Genomic DNA, 7,490 nt, shown 5'->3' on the forward strand with positions numbered 1-7,490 from the left:
ACAAATGTTTAAACAATATTTAGACGGCGAGAAATAATTATTATTTTTAATATGATATATCATGTTAATTGTCGCTTAATTGACCTTATTGGATTAATTAAAAAATATCGTTACAGGTTTACTTTTAAGTCCGTTTGCATCGAAGTGATATGTTTATGACATAATAATGTGCAAGAAACCTTTATTATAAGCTATTACTATTTAAGTGCCGTGCATATTTTGTCAAAATGAGATTCTAAGATATCGCAATGAGCTTACATTGTTGTGAAGAATTGTAATTAATCGATTAACGCAATATCGGGTTTATAGCCAATAAAATTTGCGATGAAAGGTCACTTAGCGCAAAACTAAGTTTGGAAGAAGATTTAGATAGGGGATAGATAAAATTATAGATATGTATAGTTTTACTGAATCTATGAAATTGGCTAAGTTAAAGACAATTTAAAATTACTACAAAGATTAAGGTTGTCATATAGTATTGTGACGATAAAAGTAAATACGGCAAAAATGTTACAAAAATGATGTGCTCTTCGGCATTCGGTGTTATAATTATCATTAAAAGAAAAAATAAAAGGTCTTTTTAATAGATAAAATTATGAATTGTAGGTAGGTAAGGTAAATTGTAATAAGGACACAAACCCACATCAAAATTAAGGCCAGTTATAAAAATTGAAAAAGAAAAAAGGAGAAATTTAAACAACAGAAAAACTTACATTTTTATACGTAGTCAGCACAGGTATCCTTTCAGCCTTTTTCCTTCATCTCTGCAAGAGGGGAGAGAAGATAAGGCGAACAGGAGCCTGCAGAAGATATGTAATTATAGAAAACTTCCCGGAAAAACCTTTTAAAAATATATTATGTTTTATAAATTTCCGTAATGAACTTGCGATATAAAACATGTCATCCGATTAAAATAAATCTATGCTTTATTTATTTATTAGTTAATAATTACTTATATTTTGACAAAATAAATGATATTGTTACATAATATTGTCCAAATATAGCTTAGTTATGCACGCATTATTAGTGATTGTTTAGTTACTGGTGTTTAAGGAAATATAAAACGTATTTCAAAATAGATACATGAACATACGAGTACAATTATTAATGAAGAGGTCTTGAATTATATAAGATAGGGTGAAAGGTCTGCTATGCAGTCTGCCAAAAATCTCGTTTATATATAAGTAGGCTATTTCTTATTTGTTTTATGTGACTCTACAATAAAAATATACCACAGCTTTTAAGGAACACTTCTAAAAATTATCTTTTCATATAAAATTTAGAATAATATTTGAAATAATTTAGAACCTACATAAAAGCTCTATAATTATGATCTTTGAAAAATAGTAGAGCAAATTAAATAGTAGAGTCCGTAATAAAGTATCTTTTTTTTATCTTAAAGCTTAAATTATTGTTAAAGTGTATGTGTTCTTTATTAATTTAGCACCTGAATTTCTTAACAAGATGCAGCTTTCAGCAGCATCACCAAGAAAATCCTTAAAAAACAATCCTTGAACGCAAGTCACTCTTCACTTTACACAAACGTTCACAATCCACTGAAAATCTAGAGAGCACCACATAAATCCAGGATCACGTTATGAGTTCAGTCGTGGCATGTAAGGCTAGCGCCTCGCACAACGTACATAAACATGGGAGGTGTCAGCGATCGGGACAATAGATGCGGCGTGCCGGGCGGCGCGAGCGGCAAGACAGCAACGAGCGCTCAGCGCGCCGGTGGAGCGGTGACTGACCGGCACACTGCCACGCCACCCCGCCGGAGCGCTCCTGCGGGACCCTTCCGCCGGGAGCGGACCCTCGCTCTCCTCCACGGCCGCGCTGTCACCCACATGACTCATCCAGCCGGCCACCATCCGCACATCCAGCGCGAGCGCTCCGACACCTTCCACACCTTCGTGAAACTGCAATGTCTTTGACCTTTGCGTGCTCGTAAGACAATGCATTGAATGTCAATATTTACGAACCACGTGTAGTTTACAATGGCATATCGTTCGTATGAGAATGTTAAAATGTAAACTGTGTAATCTACCGAGGCAACCTTCGATCGATGCGAAAGAATGGAGCTATTTGGGCGCTATTAAATTCTTGTTTTTATTGCGAGTAACGGTTGGAATGGTGTCTATGGCCAACGTCGTGGACAGTGAAAGTGGTTGCGGTCTAGGTGAACGCGAGTCGATTCATTCGAGTTTCTTTTGCAAAGAAAACTAATTAAAGGCATACCCTTTGTCTTATGAAACGTTGACCGAGGCCTCTCAACTCGAACACGTCAATGAGAGCTTTGCTCTTAAGCCGGTACAAAGACTCCATGAAGCTAACTTACGTTTGAAGTACCTATCACAGTAGCAAGGGACTTTCCTAACACGTTCACTGAAGAAAATGAACCTAAAACTATTTATTTATGCATATTAAATAAAAACTATTGCTGCATAGAGTACCGATTATTCATAGTTTTGAAATTACAATTTAATACAATTTCCGCCTTCCGGTGTATATTACAATTTTATTGGATATCCTTTAATACATTGTTTGGGTACAAGGTCAAAGATAACATAATTATTAATAATTAATCACCCATATTATGTAATAATAATGGAAATAGAGATAATTAAATATAACTTGCTTTAAAACTAAACAAATCTTTACAACGATTTTCTTCATAGAATTATTAAAGGTTCCTTATATTATATCATTATTTTTAGATATTATACATATAATATAATATTATAAAATATTCAATGCTTAATTATAATTTATAACCATTTCATAAAATTGCGGTATTTATCCTTAACGAATTCACCAAAACGACCAGTGACATAACTCTATCTGCGTCACAGTAATAAAAAGAAAATTAAATAAAATTAAAACCCAGGTACGTTCTAATTATGAATCTTGTAAACCTTTTTAGTCTGTATCGATGTGTATGTATGCGTGCGTACGTACGCAGGAGCGATTACGCAAACCGCGGAGCTTCCCCGAGGAGCGAGGTCGTTGGCAATGGACTCGGTTCAATGTCACCAAATATATCACCCAGCGGTGTGCGTGACTCGAACGCTGTTGATACTTGCTGAGACAACGTGGTACGCCGCGGCCGTACGATATAATGGGATAGTGATAAGCGTAATGTCTGTTTGAGCGATAGTATGTATGAATGGTATATTATATATGATTGCTTTGGTGAAACCGTACTTAGCCGCACTTACTATCTTTATGATTTTCTATATTATGAAGCTACAAAAATATCATATACATACGAGATACATATATAATAATTATTGTTTTCTAATTTTAACATAACCGTAATATAATCATATGTACAAGGCAAAATAATTAAATCGATACTAATATTATAAGGTGGAGAGATTTGGTTGTTTGTTACGATTTCACTAAAACTATTATGTAACTAAAATCCTAGCTCCGCTATTTTTTATCAACTTCAGGTGTATCCGGGTAAAGACGCCGCAAGCAGCTAGTCTCTTATACAATTTAAAAAAGTCTGCCATTACTTTTTCTTAAATAATAAAACAATACACTATTTTAACAAAAAATGTGGTAAAACTATGCGATACGTATACCTATAAGTATAATCATAGTATCGCATTCACATCTCACATTCCTTGCCAACCAGGTTGCCTCGCTCTTCTTCTATTTTTATTTTTTCTGTTTTTTTTTTTGTGTTTTGCTCTACAAAGTTAAAATAAATAATATCATCCAGGTTTAATAAATTTATTTTTCAAATGCTTAAAACATGACTAGATATCACAAACATACTTTGTACATTCACAGTTTTATAGAGAACAAATCATACTCCAAACGACTCCGCGTATAGTTAGACAAAATATCAAAACGTGTTCCGTCGCGATATACGGCCGCGCTCCTGACCGGGTCGACGACCGCGCTTTTCGGCAGGCGCCCCCAGTTTCAGCTGTAACGCGATCCTGCACGCACACAGACGCGCACCGCTCCACGCACACATACGCACGCTGCAATGTAGGAAACGGAAAAGAATCGTCGAAACTCGAGTCTCGAGTTGTCACCATAATGATTCCCAGCTCCTTGATAGTCACGTGTGAATTCAATATGCGTAATCAATGAGATGCGTGTATTGTGTGCTAAATATTGTCAGATTGTTAATATTAATTTGCCTCGCTCATTTTTAATTCAATATTAATTGCTAAATTAAAAGAAAAATCTTAAAAATGCTTGCTACTTAGCAAAAGAATAAGTGATATAACAAAGCAAACATTTAAAAGAGTAATATTTTCGAAAATATTTAATTTTTATATTAAACATTAAAAAAGACTCAAGGCACTCGAGGACTGCCGCGGTAAAGCTATTAGCATAGCATGTCTTCAAGCCACAACTCCGTGCCCGTCGGAGTGGGGAGCGTGAGGTTTTTTCGTTACGAAATTTCTGGATTCGGTCCCCGCGCTCAAGGCCCGCGATAGAAGCTAAGCAATAGTTTAAAAAAGATGGTTATAATCCTGATGTCCGTTTTATTTCTACACTATATTATTAATTCATAAATATTCATTGTTTAGCTGCCATAGGCCATATCGTAAGTGGCACTTCCAAATAAAATAAAAAACATAAATCGGAATATAATTCTATCGTCACATTTTATTTTGTTCATCCATTTTAACGGGTATAAGATGTAGTTTGGTTTATTTAACAGTAGCTATAAGACTGTGGGTGTGATGTACATTATTTACGATAATCACTGTTTTGATTGCATCATTTGAATAAGGCTCTTATCAATTAACCAAACGAGATCCTCAAAAAATATTTTGTATGTAGCATATAGGCATATTCTACTAATCCTTAGATATCGGATTTAATTTCAATGAAACGATGAGGCTGTGGGAAAATTATATTATTATATTGTTAATCTCATTGTGACTCTACCTCTATTTTGGCTTTTATAACATTTCTCCAAATCCATAATCCAATCCTTGAATTACGATTTAATGTATTAAGTGATCTAAAAGGAAAGCTTTACACCATTAAAGTAAGATTAATTATATATTATCGATTTCATAAAATAGGCAAATGAAGTAATTTATGCTTACAAATAAATTGAAATGGCTCATAAAACTCACGGAAATCATTTTGTATTCAATATTTTCTATTTTACTGTAATTAAAAGGTACAATAAGTTTCTGAAATATTGTAGAGATGAAAATGAAATGAAAACAAAACTTTATAGTCGTTTCTCTGTTGAGCAAATCGGAACTTAAATTCTATTTAAGTATTTCTGAAGATGAAAAATTTTCAGCAATAAGGCGCTCCAGAACCAGCATAATAATATAATGTTGATCAGTTGCGCCAACGGATATTTTGTAATATCGTCGCTGTATACTCCGATATGGACATATTACAATGTACATGTTTGTCTAACCCATACCATAATATTTAATGTCTCTGTCTGCCCAGGCCGGAGCGAAGATTCTATGACGAGACAGGAAACATTTAGCTAAGACATAAATAGTCTCGATCGATCTAAGGTTCACGGCCACATTGCCGAATTTGTATCTTTCAGCATTTTCAGCCGTGACCTCCGCGACCTTTGAACTTGGGACCGAGTGAACGTACCCTTGACTCGAGCAGGCGGTCCTTGCCCTGCAATAATTAGACTGATAAGTGATAATGACGAGCAGCCATTGTCACGAACACGCAGCGATACCGGTATGTGTCTGTTTAAGCAGACAGTGCCGTTTTTTGGCTGTTTAACTTACTATTACAGCATTACGTCTTTGTCTTGTAATACTATAAGAGATGGTCCAGATTTTAGCAAAATATCTCTAATGTATGCTGCGGGATTATGCAGATTCAACGTTCTGTTATCCTCGGTTTTACGAAATCATGCAAATTATAGAAGATTTTTATAATTTCAGCGTTGTAGCTGGGTGGAATAAAATAATAATACATAAATTAGAGAAAATTAATTTTACGTAATCTGTTAAGAGATAAATTTGTGTTTACGTTTTGTTATAAAGTAGGTACGTACTTCAATTAAAAAGCTACATTGAATCAGTTATGAAGAAAGAAACTGACATGTTTAGAATTTGACGAATACCAACTTTAAAAAGCTTTATATATGCCTTTAAAACGAAGCATCGTACTTTGTTTGTGAGAGTTCTGTTATTTGACTGGACAGTTATTTTGTTTTATACATTTCGTATGCAGTATTCATCTGGCAAAGTTATTATGCTTCGTTATCAAATTCAGCTCTACCAAAGAAATACAGCTTATCTAGGAGCTTTACAGAAAGACTTTTCAGATCATTGGCCTTTAAAATATTGTAATATTTTTGTGTAGTGATGAATAATATAAATAAATCACATTCCGAGTGTTGAAAGTCTGATAAAATTAAGCATTATGAAAACTATGAATATGTAAACACATTTTTCTAGTTAAAACGTTTTACACAGTGATTCATAATAATAAAAGCATTCAAAATAAATGTATGAAGAGTCTTACAAAATGTTCACTTTCAAGTCATTTTATTATAATACTAAATCTTAAGGAAGATATTTCAAGAAAGAGTATAACCGTGTTTTATTTTTCAAATCTATTCAGGGGTAAACATAGATACGTTTCGTTAAAAATAAAATGTCTCCTCAAAGCATTAAGAGGTTGTTCACCCAATTTTTGAGCGTTGCTTCTCCCTGAAGGACTATTTGTCAAAGGACAATGTCATTTTGTTTTTAAATTTCCGTGATGCTGTTTCCATGTACTTGCCCGAAAAGGGCCACCTGTTCTGACATTGAATCATGATTTATGATCTGTCAGTTTTAAAGCCATGGGTTTTTGAACTATTTATTTATTTATTATAATACAACCTAATGGACTAAATATTTTATATGGGATGCTGCATACATTTGCATTTAAACTTTTTAAGATTAAGGAAACCTATAATCAACGTTCATTTTTCACTTCTACATATACATATTAAATAACTGAAACTTATAAAGTGTTTCAGTATTTGCGATCTTGTTTCTATTATATATAATCGTCAAATACCTAAGTAACTTTCCCACCATTACGTACACGCGATTGTGTTTACATAACCATTCTAAAGTTAAGACTAAGATGTTTACACGTTATTAATCAGCTCAGGCAACTGAAATTCAAACAAGAAGGTTAAGACTATAAATACACATTTTTGATGTACTCCGATAATACGCTTATCCGCCTTGTGAGTATTGCATAATAATGTGCGCTTACGAGTGCATGGAAATACGTACAGAATAGAAGCAGGCGCAGCACACACACGCAGGCCACGTGAACGCTCACATGCGCACGAGATAAGAGCCCGGTCAGTGAACCTTTTGGAGAAATGGCGCCTGAAAATACTGAAAGAAAGCAATGAACCGAATCGATTGATCACTGATTGGGATGCTATTAATTTTATTGCTTTTAATTTTATCTTTTTTCACTCGTATTTTTTTGGGAAAACATGCTGTATAATTAAA

General features: G+C 34.0%; 1 protein-coding gene across 1 annotated transcript in view; it reads right to left on the reverse strand.

The window, feature by feature from the left end:
* Positions 1-1,590, reverse strand: part of Hr4 (nuclear hormone receptor 4) — a 66,031-nt gene extending 64,441 nt beyond the window's left edge. The window contains exons 1-2 of the mRNA XM_090119453.1: positions 1,448-1,590; positions 714-800 (exon numbers count right to left, since the gene is read on the reverse strand). The gene's annotated coding sequence lies outside the window, so the exon portion shown is untranslated. The remainder of the gene's footprint in view (positions 1-713; positions 801-1,447) is intronic.
* Positions 1,591-7,490: the final 5,900 nt, after the last annotated feature.

The sequence above is a fragment of the Colias eurytheme genome, chromosome 3 (assembly GCF_061535395.1).
Source record: "Colias eurytheme isolate Ceu_HAF_F1 chromosome 3, ilColEury1 Martin Lab GWU primary, whole genome shotgun sequence".
NCBI lineage: Eukaryota > Metazoa > Arthropoda > Insecta > Lepidoptera > Pieridae > Colias > Colias eurytheme.